We start from the raw sequence: 17,723 nt of genomic DNA, 5'->3' as shown, positions 1-17,723 counted from the left end.
TAACTCTTCTCCAGTGCCAGAGGCTGAACTGGTCACACTCTGGGCCGCTTTTCTCACTGCAGGCTTTGGCAGCAAACTGTGTTCTTAGATTCTGTTCTATAGCCTTACCATCTAATTAATGAGTCTGCAGTGAACTGGTTGTTAGTGACTCCTCAAAATTCTATGTCGAAACCTAAATCCCAACGTGATGGTTGGGGAGATAATTAGGTCATGGAGCTGAAGTCTTCATGAATGGGATTGGTGCCATTATAGAAAAGGCCGAAGAGCTAGCTATCTCTTTTTCCTCCATGCGAGAGAATATTAGAGTTTGGATCTCTGAAAACCAGGAAGTGCCACCTCCCTGGGCACTGGATCTGTTGGCACCTTGGTTTTGGGCTTCCCAGCTCCTGTAACTGTGAGAAACAAATGATTGTTGTCTCCTGGTCTGTGATAATTACAGAAGTCCTAATTAACCAAGGTAGCAAATATATTGTTTAAATAAAAGACATGACCAAAAACCCAAACCCTTTTTTAATCCCCTAAATCTTCCTGAGAGATCTGAGACTTTTTCTGACAGTCTGAAAACAGTGTTAGAAGAGATCTTAAAAGGTTGCTGGAGCTCAGGGAAAATGACCAATTAATTCAAACTAGATGCTCTAAAGCTCCTAGATGTATAGATGGGTAACTAGAGCTTTGATTGTCAGTGGGTCAGCACTCATAGTTAAAAAACAGAACTATGGTTAATGATACAGTCTTCCAGGATAGCTCACTATAATCCACACTGCAGTAACAAAGATTAAAATGTTATACAAAAGAAAGGAATTTGTTTGAAGGAAAACTCTAAAATCCCATAGCCTTCCTATTCCAAAAGCAAAAGAATTCCAGAATGTGTTGCAAAATATAGAAGTTTCTAATTTTTAGATTCTTATTAGGAAAACTAATTCTGAAATTATAATAAGCAACAACTGATTAGGACAGGTAGTGAACAATTAATTGAAGCCAAATCGTAAAGTAGAACTCCACTGAAGACAATCAGTCCTTCTCGTCTTGGAGTTTTGGGCTGTCTTCAGCCATTTTCTATTGTATCAAGTTGGATGTGATGTTTTCCTTAAAAACCTCCATGGAATGGGAAACAATTGTTAGTGTCTGGACATACATGTTCCTTAGGGAGAAAAAGGAATGTAAGAATTCATTTGGTTTTCTCTAATATCAAGGTTAATGTTATCGTCCCTTTTTGCATATATAGTTAAACAGGTTGAATGAGGTCATACATAGGTAGACAAGCTGAATAAAGACTATTAGGAAGACACAGTTCTCCAGTGCAGGCCTGCCTGGCTCTGAAACACATTTTCTCTGTCAAAAGCTCTGGGATCTATGTTATATCTGTTTATGGGTATATCAAAATGAACCCCACTATTATGTGTAAATATACTACACTAACAAATATATATATATTTTTAAAAAACCTGGATATAATCATAGAGTACGTTTATGTACTGAGTTCTCTTCCTACTAAATGGGGATGATTTAAGAAGACAAATAATGCAAGAATAATCAGTCTAATGTCAATAAAAAATTTGAGTTCTACAACTGAATCCTACAACTTTCTCCTTGAATACTTTGGCTAAAGTCTTGTTTCTTCTAAAGTTGAACTCCCTTTTGATCCAGGCTGAAAAATTTCTTTGAAATTAGAAGGGGTGCAATTCATAGTGGTAGTGGTACAGAGAAAAGGTCAGGCTTTGAGTTTCCAGCCCATCTTGGCCATCAAGCTCTGCTGTGCTTCCTCTGACTTCTAGTTAAGAGGTTGTCTGGTGTTGGTACACAAAAAAACAACTGCTGAAATTATATGAATGCTTTGGCTTCTTTCTTAAGAGATTCAAGAGATTCAAAGTAAGGCCAAGAATCTGCATTTTCCACAGGTAACCAGGGAAATTAAGTTAGCAAGTACCTTAATTTTCCTTAACTATTCTCATTTTCCCTTTTTCTTTTAATCTCACCCCCTTGAGACTGAGGTTTCTTTTTTAAGCCATACTCTTGTGTTTTCTGTCCCTCTAAAACTGCCTGCTGGTATGTGATCCAGGCTTATGAAGGCTCAATGCTAAAGCCAGAAAAGCAGAGGTAAGATCTCAAAGCCAGAGGCTCTGGAGGGAAGATGCTTCAGTCAGGAGGAATAGAAGAGTTGCTAAGTAGAATATAAGTGATATCATATTCTTTTGGAAAAATATAGGCATATAGTTCAAGACAAACACAAAAGATTGGCAAATCTGATAGATTCATGCCAGAAAGGTGAAATTCCAGAACAAAGGCTCTTGGAAAAATGCTACAGGCACAAATAAGGCTTTTAAGAAGCCACCCAGGGATCAAAAGCAATGAAGAAATAAAGGCCAGGAGCAGGTGACGTAATGTTGGCACACAACAGGGTGAGCAGCGCTGCTCATTTCCTGTTTTTTTCTCTACTTCATCAGGGACAAGGATCTCCAAGCTGAAAATCTGCAGAGTAAACACAATGAGAGAAAACGTCATCCAAGGATTGGAGAGGAGTTGGGAAAGATCAAATTGCATGAAGGGAGTGAAGCTTTTAAGAGCAGATGAATTACATCACAAAATTACATCTCAAAATCCTTGGCTATCTATAAAGCATATGGAGAAAGAGAGACTGCATGACCGGAGACAAGCAAATCTAATGTTTTTTAAAGTTTGTTTCTAGAAACCACATTAACTAACTGCAGTGTTAATCCTCTACAAAATCTCAGTAGAGATGACAAGTTAGATAATCTGACAGAAAAGAGAGTGGTGATCGCCAGGAGCCAGCACAGGACCTGTGGAAACATGTTATATCAAAGCCTCCATGTTTTCTTTTTCCTGTTGACAGATTGGGGAAACTTGTGGACATGGATTCAGCAATGTCAGATCCTATTTCAGAGGATCTGTCTGGTAAATCACTTTAAGAACGAGGCCTGTTCATGAGCCCAGCCATTTAGATGGCCTCTGTACTCATCCTGGTGGTTTCTCTTGCGTCCTGTCCTCCACTCAAACTCAATATCATTCTTGCGTATTCCGTAGAGCAAGTTGCCATGGTGACAAGACTCCATCTGACTTCAGATCCAGGGGCTGAGAATTTTTTTCCTGTCTCCTTGATTTGCATAGGGCATTCAGCTCCCTGACTCTCTAACTTCAGTTTCTGGTTCTGACTTCTCAAACACACTGTGCACCTCTCCACTGTGCACTCTGATGTCTCTGCCACCTTTCTCAGTGCTCCTTATCCTCATACCTGACTCCAACAAGCTCTAACAAAGGCCCTTAGGATATCCTGAGGAATTAATGTGAACATGATTTAAATTTTTTGTTAAAATTTTACAAAATTATACAATTCTTGTTGTAAGCTCACTGTGCATCAGGAATGTGATATGGCTACCAACAAGTCAATGTCACCACCAGTTGTGCTAATAAAAGTGCATAGAGTATTAAGGGAGATATTAGAGAAGTAATGGTCCCACTGGTTAAACAGGTGAGGAGAAATTTTGAATGTGACATAAACCTGAAGTAAGTTATGCAAGGACAGTTTTGTCCAGAAGAAGCTGACGCTTGCAAATACATCCAATGTAGAGTCTTTATTATGCAGGTTGCTGGTATCAGTTGCAATAAGGAATGAGAAAAATGAATTATGTGTGGAATTAATTCTGAATGCAGTTGGCTCTTCATGTATATGGGTTCCATATCCACAGACTTAACCAACTGCAGATCAAAAATATTCACCAAAAAATTGTGTCTGTACTGAATATGTACAGACTTTTTTCTTGCATTAGCCCCTAAACAATGCAACTGTTATTTGCTCAGTATTCATATTGCATTAGGTTTAAGTAATCTAGAGATGATTTGAAGATTATGAGTGGAGCCATGTAGGTTATATGCAAGCACTATGCCGTTTTATAGAAGGGACTTGGGCATCTGTGGATTTGGGTATCTGTATGGGGTGGGGGTGCAGATATCAAGAGATAATTATATAAGAGAGACACTGGCAAAAGAAGATACATCCAGAGAGGGAAGACAAGGCTAGTTTTGTGTCTGTAAACTGTATCATAGGCCTGACATTCAAAGGAACTAGGATATGTAAGCTGTGGGGAAAAGAATCAAGAGACATGGTAATGCATCAAATTTTTTGATTGACTCTTCTGCAGAAGGAAAATTTCATTCATTCATTCATTCTTTCTTTCTTTTTTTAAATTCTGATTTGTAAGTTTCATTCTTATAAAGGGCAGAGGATGCCAGAGATCTGGGCTTTCCACACAAACACCTCTGACCTTTGATGTCCCTGATTCCTTGGAGGCAATGAATGCTTGGCAGAACGTTCACTCGAGGTTTCTAAGCTTTGGAAGGATACCATGTTGTTCTGAGGATACCACGTGGATGGGGACAGCTTTGGTGTCCTGCAAATTGCATGTTCCCTGAAGTTCTCAGCAAGGGGTCTTCTGTGACCAGAGTCTGAAAGGAGTGTCTATAAATGAGTTGGTTCCTCTCTGGGCTCAAGTGGCTACCAGAGGAAATTCTTGGGATCATTCATTTTTAGCTTTGGACCCTTTGGACTAAGCAGCCTGGTACCTGGGGACATGTGGCTGGATCTCTTCAGTCTTCATTTAAAGGAAGGGCCTGCTGGGAAGCAGTGTGCCCAAGAATGCAATCAATTTACTGGCAACTGTCTCCTTTGCTTTGCTAATGTCAGGTGAGAGTGAGAGGTGGAGAAAGAAGAATAGGAGAGGCCAGGCACAGTGGCACACGCCTGAATCCCAGTGGTTGGAGAGGCTGAGGCAGGAGGATCATGAGTTCAAAGCCCACCTCAGCAGTGAGGCCCTAAGAAACTCAGTAAGACCTTTTCTCTCTAAAAGGGCTGGGGATGTGGCTCAGTGGTTAAGTGCCCCGGGTTCAATCCCTGGTACCAAAAGGAAAAAATAAAAATAAAAAGGAAGAGGAAGAATAGGAAGAAAAGAAGAGAGGAAAGCCAGGGTTAAGAGGAGGGGTGGATAGAGAATCAGGAGAAGGGGAGGGAAAAGGGTCTGTCTCCATGCTTTGGTCCACTGCCTGTTTACTGATATCTGAGCACCTGTAGTTTCTCCCATCCAAATATTAACCAGGCCCAACCCTGCTTAGCTTCTGAGACCAGATGAGATAGAGTGAGTGCAGGGTGGTATGGTCATGGACTGAATGTCACCAATTTCTGAGAAGATGAGAGTCCAAAGCAAAAGAATATCTCAAAAGAGGGGAAATAATGGATTTATTGTATTATCCAGATGCCTTTGGGATCCTCTCAGCTAGTAGTGTCACCAGGAGGAAGATAGGGACTTCTTGCAACCAAATGCAGTGGGTTCGCATCTTAGCAAGTGCAAAGTCAGAAAACACAACCAGAAGGTAAAAAAGTGGAAGGAGATTTATTACTCTCAGCAAGTGAGGAAAGCACTGGAAATAATACTCAAAACAGTGTTCTCCCCTTGAACAAAGGAAACGGAGACATATCTTATAGGGAAAAAACCATCATGACATGTTCAAAAGAAACGACAGGGCACATTTGCCTCTGGGTAGAGAATTTAGCATTGTAATAAGCAAAGTTTTCTCCAGTTCACCTCAAAAAGAATGAGTCAGAATGACGTGGTGATTTTGGCTGGTTCTTTTAAGTTTCCCCAAAGAGCCTTAGCTAAAATAAAAGAAAAATAACTCCCAAGATATATTACTATAGTCTTTTAAAGGGGCAGCAGCTTTCCCCCCATAAGTGTAGGAGCCAGTCCCTAGACATGCCCACCCCACCTAGTGACGCTGAGTTCTGAATTCATGCTGTGTAATGGTTGTGGTTCTGCACTAGGCCCATGTGGATCTGGATTCATAGTCCAACTTTGTGATTTTCAAGAAGATAAATTATTTAATCTCCCTCTAAGCCTCAGTTTTCCTCATCTATAAAATGTGATTTTTATACCTTATTGGCTTGTGGTAAGATTTGAGAACTCATATTAAACACTTTGCCTAGAATCTAGAATATAGTACATAGTGGGATAGTTTTCTTAATTTCTCTTTAAGTTGATTCATCACTGATGTATAAGAATGCAATTCTGTGTTAAGTTTTATATATATTCACTTTGCTGAATTCCTTATGAGTTCTAGAAGTTTTCTGGTGGAGTTTTTGGGTCATCTAAATATATAATCATGTCATCAGCAGATAGTGATAATTTGAGCTCTTCTTTTCCTATTTGTATCCTATTTTTTTCTTTTGCCTAATTGCTCAGGCTAGCAATTCAAGGATTATATTGAATAAAAGTGGTGAAAGAAGACATCCCTGCCTTATTCCATTTTTAGAGGGAATGCTTTCAATTTTTCTCCACTTAGAATGATATTGGCCTTGGGCTTAACATATGTAGCTTTTACAGTATTGAGGTATGTCCCCACTATCCCTAGTTTTTCTAATGTTTTAAACATGAATGATGCTGTATTTTGTCAAATTCTTTTTATGCATCTATTGAGACTCAATATATATTGATTATAATTGATGTTTACGGCTGGTTGTATTTTCCCCAAAACTGCTGGCACAGGGTCTCCCATCTAATACACTCTTCTTACAATGTGGCTCTCACCCATAGGGAGGATCTGTGTTTTCTTCTTGTGGATGTGAATGGTCATGTTGTTAGCTGCCAAGCAAGACAGGCACCTTTGGTGGCAAATTCCTACATTAGCAGAAAAAGTGTCCTTTCTCTTGTTTCAGCTATAACTTTTTGGAGAAACTTAGGAAGAACCAGCCCTGATCTACAAGATCATGGAGCCATTCTTCGGTTTTTGTTTTAGGTTCCTAGAGAAAACTTGGCTCATTTTAACATTGAACTGAGTATATCCAGCAGGATTCTTCCTGTTTGCTCTTTGCAACCCTGAACTGAGCATGCCCAGAAATGTTTGTGTCTTCCATTTTAACCCTTTATCCTGTGCTCTCTGACTCTGAACTGAGTATGCTCAGGAATGCACCCACTCCTGAAACGAATATGTATAGGCCTCAGGATAAAGTTCCCATATTCAGGGAGTTCACTCCTGTGCAAGTAACTCTGAAGCTCTTCTTATCTCTGTGGGTGATGAATCTTTCTCCATTCCTTCATCTTTTGGACATGCCCAATGGCTTCAAATTCATCAAGAATTTGAACTTTTTGCATTTGGTTATAATATGGTAGGGGGAAGTGATGCTTTGTGACTTCTGGGACTAGATTATTTAAAAAGGACACATCTTCTGAGCTTTGAGGCACATGCCTATATGTGCCTTGGTAGACTGAGACGGGAGAATCACTTGAGCCCAAGAATTTGAGACCAGCATGACCAACTTAGTGAGACCCTATCTCAAAATAAAAAAATGATCTGAGAATATATATCAAGGGCAGAGCACTTGCTTAGCATATATGAGGGCCTGGTTCAATCCCCAGTACCAGGAAAAAAACAAATGATACACCTTCTGCTTGCTTCTCTTGAGTTACTCACTCTCGACACCTAGCCTCCATGCTATGAGGAAGCACAAGCTACCTCACAGACAGGGTCTTTTGAAGAAGCACTAACTTGCCAGCCATATGAATGCACTGTGGTAGAAGTAGAACCATGTTCTAATCAAGCAGCTCCAGCTGATGCTGAGTAGAGCCAGCCACACTGAGCCCTGTTTGTATGGCACATTCACAAGCAAAATAGAGAATCATTGTCATTTTAAACCACAAGGTTTGGGGACAGCTTGTTATGCAGCAATGTTAACTAAGACAATATCATTCTTATTTATATTTAAAATAGGAATTTTCCTTTTGCCATATCACCTTCTAATCCTCATGATTAACACCAAGAAGAAAACCAGGCATGATTGAAAATGCTGCTTCTTGCCAAATATCCTATGATTCTTCAGGAGTCGGGGGCGGATGGTCAAATGCCACTATCATTGGATATGGAGATATGGAGATTCAGAAAACTGAGGGTTTATTTGAGGGAAACAATTCAACCAATCACTTTTGAAAACAAATGGATTCCAGGGCCTGATAGGGCCTAGCAGGATTCTGAGGCTTATGAGCAAGGTTCTCCTAGAGCACCTACTCTAGTGTTATTCTTTTCCTTTCCTGGTTGCTTGGTTTCTGCCTTGAGTACGAGAGACATGTGCAGGGGAGGAAAGATAATTTTCTCTTCTAATCTTCATGAGATTTTTTTTTAAAAAGTAATCTTTTTTGTGTGGTGCTGAGGATTGAACCCAGTGCCTCACACATGCTAGGCAAATGCTATAACCCCAGCCCACCTTCATGAGTTTTTAGCTGGAACTACCTGATTAACAAGAGAAAAGCAAACAGGAGTTTTAGGAACTGGTGTACTTTCTGTATAAATGGGAGATAGATAACCCAGAGAAATGAGCAAATCTCTAGAGTAAATCTCAATGGATTACCTTAGTCTCCAGGTTTAAACACTTTGTTTCTCTGAAATAGAATGGGTGTAGGGACAGACCCACTTAAGAGGAGATGGCAAGGGAAAGCAAGGGTAAAAGTTTGTTATGCAGATTTAAATGGATACTGTCCATTGGCTAAGAGTATGATTTGGTCCTCCTCTTCCTGGTGGAGAGAAGGAAATAAGCTTACAAATGGAGATTTCCTTTGTAGATTTCTTTTTTTTAAATAAAAGGGTGACTTTTCAGAACTATAGTGGTTTCTCAAAATAACTTCAAATGACTTTTATGCCAAAGATGCATACTTTGGGGTAGCATATTCTGATCTCCCACGGTTGTATTTTGAGGCAACATGTCCTGAATCCAATCCCATGAGTGACTTCTGTTTTTCCACCTGGCTTTGTTCAGTTCTCCAGGCCTCATTTATGGTTTCAAAGGATGTGGGGTGAGAGTAGAGAACAGAGTCTAATGGTGAACTGAGGAAGATTTTTATCCTTCTTAGGAAAGCAAACCGATTTGCTATACTCGTCATCATGTGTACACATGTGTCTCTATATTTGTCTGTGTATCAGATGGAAATGTTTGGGGAAGAGGGCTATTGGGATTAGAAGTTGGAGGACTTCCCATTCTTCTTTCTGAACATAGTAGTTGTTCAGAATCTTTTATTTAGCCCCATTGGAAAGTCACCCTGTGATCACTCACAACCTGAGGAATACTAGACCTTGGGCAAGGTATCTTCTCCAAGGGTGGGTAAGTAGAGGAAGAGACCAAGTAAGAACTCTGTGTCTATTTACCAAGACAAACTAGCCCTGTTTTCATCCCTGCTCTGTGAACTCCATCTGATGAAAAGGTGAAACTGTCCCCATCTCTCTTGGGTGCAGGTTTCCAAACCTGGGATATTAGACTGGAGGAAGGGCAGAGAGTTATTTGCTGCTTTCTGGAACAGGGACAACATTTTGGAAGCACAACTTTCTCCCTGTATCAAGTAGGAGATTTTACCGTCCTGAAAGCCTTGTGTATCCTCCACCTCCTCAACTTGTGTGACTTCATTTTTCTGAAGGGGAGCCCTGAATTCTACTCTAGGTTGCACTCAAGAGAAACAAGTGGGAAGGGGACTTGATGCCTTCCATCTATTTCCCAGTGACGGTGGCACTGGACCCCACTTTTGGAAGCATTGCCGTGTAGCTCAAGAATGCTCTGAGTCTTCCACAGAAGGCAGCTGTAGGGTTCTCAGTTGTCTTTCCAGGTCTGACCACCATGAAGACTCAGTTTGGCACCTTTACTACTAAGTGGTACTTGAACAAATTGACATCAAGGTGCAGTATATGGTGGGAGCTGTTTCCTTGGCTCCCCTGCTTAGTCTTCCTGGGAGACAGGGAGAGCATGTTTCCTTATGATATAAAGTTATTACAGAATAATTTCTAGCATGATGCTGGCTGGCTGTCACATACATAAGTTCTAAAAGCCAAGAATCTGGTCCCTAAGAGGCACCCAGCTAGGTTGTTTATTAAAAGTGGTGCAATTCAATGTTTTAAAAGGTGGCTACTTGGTCTGTGAGCTTCATGAAGCAGTGTGGAGGAGTGGCCTCTCTATCTGCCTTGTCACTGGCAGAGAAGGAAGATGCCCAGAGAGGCCACCATGGGGGAGACTGGACCATGAATCATGCCAACACCAGTGGGCTTATTGGCAGTGAGGGCAGACGACCCTGCATTCTGAGTGTCTGATGGATTTCCTGGGGGAGAAGACAATGTCTGACCCTCTTTGCTGGGTTATAATGATCTCATTTTTTTTTTTTTTTGGCTTTTATGGTTGGCTGTGAAAATAACCTTTCACCTCCAACGAATCACACTTAAACTATTCAAGGAGTACAGAGAGTAACGGGATTAATGTGCCTCCTCTTAGATTTCCCATTAAGGGCAAAGGTCAAATTTGTGTTACCTCACTGGAGGTGACTCTTTGCTTTCTTAATCCTGGGACACAACTGGTGGCCATTCAGACACCTTTGAGGAAGGCGAAAGGGAAAAAAAGACAAATACTTGCCCCACCAGCAAGCTGCTAGTCACCACTGCTGGAGCTCCGCTAAACCCCCTCCTTGGCCAGGCTCTGCCATCTCTGGCTGCCAGGGACTCAACTCTCCCAGAGAGAGAGAGAGAGAGATTGGACTTGAGCTTGAGCAGAGGCTTCTTATCTGGCCCCCACCAGGGCTCTTGGAGCAAAGCCAAGCTGCTTACACCATGTGACTGGGAATGGCCCTGACTCCGGGGGCAGCAGGCTAGATGAGAAGGAGCTGGTGTCCTCAGCCATTGTTGAGAAAGAACAGAGGAGCCTGGGAGGAGGCTCTCCAGCCCCTAGAGGCCTAGGTGGGTTGCCTAGCAACCGTGCCCCTGCGCCTCTCTTCAAACTACTCTGGCTGCTTGGGGCCTCTTGTCGGCTCCTACCTTCCAGTTTCTTCCCTCGTAGCTGCTTTCCATAAGGCTTTTCAGCAAACTCCACCTGATTAGAAATGCTCCTGGGGGTGGGGGGTATGAGTTAGGGGAAGCTCAGGGCACATTTTACTTTGGACCATGGAACACCTTAGAGAGTTCTGCTCTGGGTTGTTATTCCCCAGGAGGAGAGTGATGGCTGGGAACTCAGACTCTAAAGTCAGACCAGGGGTCAAATTCCAGAGCCCACATTTATGAAACGTGTAATACTGGACAGGCTTCTTAACCTCCGAACGCTTTATTTTCTCCATATGTAAGACAGAAAATCCTGGTCACTTCTTCATCACAGCTTCTGGCCTTGAGCTCGGGATGGACGTCAGGTCACACACCCAAGTGGGGGACCCCCCGATTCCCACTTGCTCCTCTCTGCCTGATTCTTCTCACACTTTCCAGCTCCCAGGGGCTCCTTCTTAGGGGTACTTGGCTAGAAAGATGGGGTGTCTCTGTGAATTGTATCCTTTGAAGCAGGAGAAAAGTGAAAGAGAAATAATAAAGACCCCCCTCCCCGCAACTTTGCACAATGGGGGCATATTCCCTCAGTTCCTAGATCTAGAAAGATGGATTTTTCTCTCGGAATTTTGAAAGCCTTCCCCACAGCCACATTTGGCAATAGAGCTGCCATGGGCAGAGGCTGGCCTCCAGACTGGGCCATAAAAGAAGAAAGGAAATAGCCCCTGGGTTCTCCTACGTTCTCCAGCTCACAGAGGCCCCCTGTCCAGTGCTCTGGCTAGGAAGACAGGCTTCTTTCAGAATTTTGTTGTTTTTCTGCCCGGCACATCTCCTTGCTTTGGCTTGTTCTTGATTGAAATCCCAGCAGATAATGACAGACACAAAAACCAGGAAAACTCACCACAAATACGTGGGTCGTTCTTCAAGTTTCATCTTCCTTCCTAATCCACCTATTGTGATTTCCTCTCATTCTTCAGCGTCCTCAGGTAGTTGCTTTGGATCTTGTTCCAAGTTTTCAGTTGTCATCTGTAAGAAAAACAAGCTGCAGCAAGCTCCTGCCATCTTGCCTAAAACCGGAGGCCTCAAGTGGAACATTAAAAAATCTTTTTCTTTTGAGGTAATTTTTAGGTTTACAAAAGTGACACAAATACAGAGAATCCTTGTACTGACTGATCTAGTTTCCATTTATCCCAACATCTTACATAACCGCAGAGCATTAATCAACACTGAGAAATTAATGTTGAATTTACCGTCTTAACTAAACTACAAAGTTTATTTGGATTTCCCTGTTTTGGTTTTTTTTTTCCCCCTTAATGTCTTTTTTTCTGTTCCAAGATACCATATTATGTTTAGGCATCATGGCTTCTGAGTCTCCCCTGAACTCTGATGGTTCCTCAGTCTTTCTTTGACTTGCCTGACCTTGATACTTTCGAAGCATCAGATATTTCACAGAATGGAGTTACCTGATGTGTTCTCACCCACATAGCAAGAGTGTTGATTTGGGGGAAGAATTCCACAGAGGGGAAGCACCCTTTCCTCCTGGGGTATCGTGGACACATGGTATCTACATGACTCGCTACTGGTGTGGCTGACCCTGGCCATTAGTGAAGGTGATATTGACCATCTTCCACCCCTGTGAGGTTACTGCACCTCTCCTTCTCCTCTTTATGAGAAGTGAGTCTCTACATTCAACCCATATCTATGGGGAGGAAATTAGGCACCACCTCCTGGAGAACAGGATATCAGAGAAGGTGTTATCATTTGTTAAAATCGCCGTATTTAAAAACAATTTAGGAGAAAAATTTTGAAGCCCTTAAAATTTCATGCACTAATTTGATATTTTATTGATGCATTCTGCCTACAGCAATTGTTACTGTGACATTTTAATAGTGATTTTCTATTTCACTCATTCCTTCTCCAGTTATTCATTAGAATTCTTCTGTACGGAAGAGTTGTCCCTTCTTTCCCATGCATACATATAATTCAATCACTTATGTCAGAATAAACCTATGGATATTTATTCTTAGATTATAATCCAGTATTACCATTGTTTGTTCTGTGGCTCAAATTGTTTTAGTTTTGCCTGTTGAGAGCTTTTCTGGCTAGTTTTTGTATCCTTTTGACAAGCTCTTGACATTTTTCTCCCACCTCAGAACTAGCTATTTCTCCAAACATTCTGTTATTGGAGAAAGATATTTAGAAAGCAAGACAGGGTCACTAAGCATGATTGTGACTTCTAGGATGTCACTGTTTCCTAGATACTCTCAGTGGGCAGAGCTACAAAATACACAGATGTAGGAACTATGTGTTCTAACCCAAGTATGTCCATAGAATTTAGTTCAGATCTCACATATAATGAGATCTCATGTAAGGTTCCACCATCTACCTCATTTGTGGTTGTTTGTATACACTGCTTGTATCGCTACCATTCCAGAAGCTCTTTGAAAGCAGAGTTCATACCCCAGGCATTTTATATCCCATCTGGTATCTAGGACATAATAGAAATTCAGGGAGTACTCGCTGTTTGTATAAATGAATTTTGGAAATCATGAGCCTCATGATTATTTCTCTTTCTTTACCCCTTTCCTTCCTATATCTCTGTCTCCCTCCTTTCCATCCCACACTTCCTCAGTAAGAGATACAGGTGTTGATTTGAGAGATGATATTTAAATTTATTAAAACAAAAAAAGTTGTGCCATTTGAAGGGCGATCCAACTCATGTAGAACAGCGTGGTCCTTGACAATGCTGGAAGCATGAAGGGTTCCTACAATTATTAGTGAAGCAGCTGCTGTTTGGAGAACTCTGATTGGCTGCTTGGTAGGGGACAAGCTGTGCTTCTGTTTGAGGTTCCCAGATTTAGCTCTCCCACAGAAGCCCTAGGCTAGGGCTTCATCTGCCCAACCCCCTGCAGGCCTGGTCCTGCTGCCTCAGGTCCCAGTAACCTGATACTCTCACTCTAAATAATTTTGTGTTTTCATTAGACTATTCATTCTGTGCTGCTTGGACCTGGAAACTGTGATCATAAATTCACAACTCAGGAAGGCTGTCAACTTGTCTTGGCCTGGTTTTATCTTCCGGTTTTCTCTAGGATAGTCTAGGTGGAATTCTAGATGGTTTCTGGTTTCTGGTTGTGATGTCCTGGCTTCCTCTCCCAGGGACCAGCACCCCACCTGTCCTCTCCTGGCCCTGGTTTAACTTTAGGAGACAGATCTTCAATAACCAAATGGGCCTGCAAGTGCAGAATCAGCTACTGTTTGATCTGCTGGAAGTTGGCTCAGCAGCTGACAGGGAGCCAGCCAGGCAGAGTGGCTCCTCGTGGGTATCACAGAATCCCTTGGGTTTCCGTGAACCGCGACTTTGAGTTTACTCTGGCTGTTTGCTCTAGGCCTGTCTGTGAGAAGCTAAAGCACCACCCGTCCCCAGCATACTTACAACAAAGATCTCAGGATGGAATATGATTGGGGAGAGCAAATTTTCCAGAGAAGCACAGGAGGAATTCAGAGTAAGAATGGGCCTGGGAAGATAGGGGTCAGATGTGAGCAGGGGGTAGAGGAGGCATGAGCATCTTCCCAGGACCTTGGGATCCGATGGTGATGAGAGTCATGCCCAGAACATGAGCATCTTTGTTGCTCATGTTCACACTCTCTCTCTTCCTCCCATTTGCCTCCCACTCAGAGGACTGCAGTACCCTGAATGTCACCAATAGAAGCAGGAGAGATTCTTTTGACTGCCACATGCCCCTCTAAGGTGCACAGTTGAAGTGTCCCTGGGAGTTTGTGGATCAGCCAGCCTTCCTCACCATCCCCACCCCAGAGACCCCAGGAGTTGTTTCCCAGGCAATCTCTTAGGAGTTCTGCAAAAACACTGCCGGTGTTTGCTTCTTGTACTCCCAGGGCCTCCTTGTTGGTCTGAGCTAGATGGGAGGCTAGCAGGTCTCAGGAGCCTTTGGGATAGGCTGTGTTGCCCCAGGGCAGGGACAGAGCTTGTGTTCCAGCAATTGACTCACTTTAAATGGCTCCAGTCTGGGCTTCCTCTCCTGGACACAAGAGGCCATTCCATGGTATTAATTTCTTTTGCATAATGTTTTCTCTGGGCTTGGCTCTCAGGCTGTTTTACGGAGAATACAGACATGCAGGTCAGACCTTGACCCAGACTTAGCAAACTCCTCAAGGCTGGCAGATGATTTCTTTCTCTTTCTTTCTTTCTTTCTTTCTTTCTTTCTTTCTTTCTTTCTTTCTTTCTTTCTTTCTTTCTTTCTTTCTCTCTCTCTCTCTCTCTCTCTCTCTCTCTCTCTCTCTCTCTCTCTCTCTCTCTCTCTTTCTTTCTTTCTTTCTTTCTTTCTTGCACTTGACAAGGTTCCAAGATATAGAATACTCCAAGAACTGCTGGGAAAATGCCTGATTGCCCTGGTGGTAGTCAGGGTAACCATGGGTTCAGGGACAAAGGAAGACAGTAACACTGGAGGGAACATCTCTCTGACTAGAACTTCTAGAGGAGAAAAATGTGTTCTATCAGATGTGACAATTTTAAAAACATTACTCCTTTAGGTAGTTGAACAGAAACCTCTATTTCTTTTTTCTTGAATATCAACCATTAAACTTTTTAAAAACATTTTTTTTTCTTTTTGGGAGGCTAATTGTCATGGCCTGCTAATGCCATGGTGTTCTCAGTGGCTTCTGAGATCTGTGGCACTGCTCACCCCTATCCTGAAGGATCCCAGATGTCTGAGCCTCTGAAGTTCTTGTATCTTTTTTCCCTACCTTTTTCCTTTGCCTTCTTTACAGTTAGATTATTTATAAACTCTTAGGGACATCGGTGTCCCTGCTTCTTGGACTGCTCATTTTCTTAGTTCATAGCTCCTTATCTGCCATGAGATATTGAACTGGATTTCAGCTTGTATAATTGTGTTTAAGTAAAAATGATTAGGTAAAAATCCTAAGGAACACACACACACACACACACACACAACTGTTAGAATTAATAAAATGTCAGCAATGTCACATGAACCTAATTGAAATTTGAAACACAAACAAGAAACAACCCAAAAATAAAGTTGGAAGTCAATTCCATTTATGATAGCATTAAAAAGAATAAAATGCTCAGGAATAAATTTAACAAGAAAAGTGTAAGATGTATGTGGAAAATTATAAATCATTGCTAAGGAAAAATCTAAGAAGATCTAGGTAAGAGGAGATATATTCCATGTTCATGGATCAGGAGACTCAGTATTAATGTAGCAATTCTTCCCAAATTGATCTATAATTCCTATAAACATTTCAGCCCCCCACCTTTCCCTTTTCTTACAAAATTTGACAGACTGACCCTAAAATGTATATGGAAAAGTAAAATAGTTCAATCACTATTCTATTACTTTATTAGCATAATAACAGAAGAGACAAAGATTAGGTAAAATGATTTTGAAAAAAGAATAAAATTGGAAACCTTTCACTTCCCAATTTCAAAACTTTTAAGTATAAAGCTACAATGATCAAGACAGCGTCAAACTAGCATAAGTATAGGATAGAAATATAGATCAACAGAAGTGAGAATCCTGAAATAAACCCTTAGAGCCAATTAATTTTGACAATGATGCCAAGGGAATTGAATGGGGGAAAGGCCAGTTTTTTCAACGAATAGTACTGGGACAATTGGACTTCCAAATGCATGAAGGTGAACTTAGATGCTTACCTCATACAACACACAAAAATATTCGCAAAATGGAAATATGCGCATTTAAATGTAGGTGCCAGAACTATGAAAGTGTTAGAAGAAACTACAGAAGCAATTCCTCATGACCTTGAATTAGGCATAGATTTCTTGATTATAATATAAAAAGGATGATCCATCAAGAAAATAATTGATAAATGGAAAACTTTGCTCTTCAAAAGAAAAAAAATGAAAAGACAAACCATATACTGGTAGAACATTTAGATTGCATCTGATAAAAAATATTATATGAAAACATACAAAGAATTCTTTCAATTCAATAAGAAGATAGCTCAATTTAAAAATGGGCAAAAGACTCACATAGATGTTTCACTGAGAAGATATATGAATGATTACTAGGGATATGAAAATATGCTTGACATTATTAGTCATTAGGGACATGAAAATTTAAACCACAATAATACATTTAATACCCACTAGAATCACTAGGATCAAAAAGGCAACTGGATACAACTTCTGGGAAAGATGGAATTGGAAACCCTCTGTGAGCATGTGCAAAAGTAGTAGAGCTGTTTTGGAAAACAACCTGACAGTTTCTTAAATAGTGAAATTTAAATATACCATATTTCCCAGGAATTCTGTTCTTAGGTTTTTACCCAAGAGAGATGAAACCATGTAGTCATACAAACACATATGCACAACTGTTCATAGCAGCATTACTCGTAATAGCCCCCAAATAGAAACAACCCAAACGTCCATCAACTAAATTAATGGACAAATGAAATGTGGTATTCCACAGAATGGACTATTATTCATCCATAAAAAAAGAATGAGGTACTGACATATGCTACAATAGAGATAAACCTCACAATCATTATGCTATTTCAAAGAAACCAGGCACAAAAGTCTATGTATTATGTGATTCCATTCGTATGAAATGCCCAGAAGAGTCAAATATGGAAATAGAAAGTAGGGAAATAGTAGGCTCGGGCAGGGGCCAAAAAGGTGAATAAATTGTCAATGGGCCTGAGAGTTGATAGAAATGTCCTAAAACTGGATTTATGGTGAAAAACTGGATTTATGGTGATGGCTATGTATCTCAGTAAACTTCCTAAAAACCCTTGGACTGTAATTCAAAATGGGTGAATTTTATGATATTAAAATATATCTCAACAAAGTTAATTTCAAGCAAGAGTAATTGAGTGCTAAGCGAGGGTAC

At 41.1% G+C, this 17,723-nt stretch overlaps 1 long non-coding RNA gene across 20 annotated transcripts in view; it reads left to right on the top strand.

Annotated features, from left to right (window-relative positions):
* LOC120885488 (uncharacterized) overlaps positions 1 to 17,723 on the top strand; it is an 88,229-nt gene that overhangs the window by 53,899 nt on the left and 16,607 nt on the right. For 2 of the 20 annotated variants that reach the window (XR_013436794.1, XR_013436754.1), the window contains one exon: positions 2,445 to 17,696. The exons of the other annotated variants lie outside the window; for them this stretch is intronic. This is a non-coding gene — a long non-coding RNA (uncharacterized LOC120885488). Of the gene's footprint in view, positions 1 to 2,444; positions 17,697 to 17,723 lie in introns of those variants that run through there. 20 annotated transcript variants of the gene reach the window in all.

Source organism: Ictidomys tridecemlineatus, chromosome 1, assembly GCF_052094955.1.
Source record: "Ictidomys tridecemlineatus isolate mIctTri1 chromosome 1, mIctTri1.hap1, whole genome shotgun sequence".
Taxonomy (NCBI): domain Eukaryota; kingdom Metazoa; phylum Chordata; class Mammalia; order Rodentia; family Sciuridae; genus Ictidomys; species Ictidomys tridecemlineatus.
Note: the sequence above shows the minus strand (reverse complement) of the source record. Positions and strands in the feature narration are given on the sequence as shown.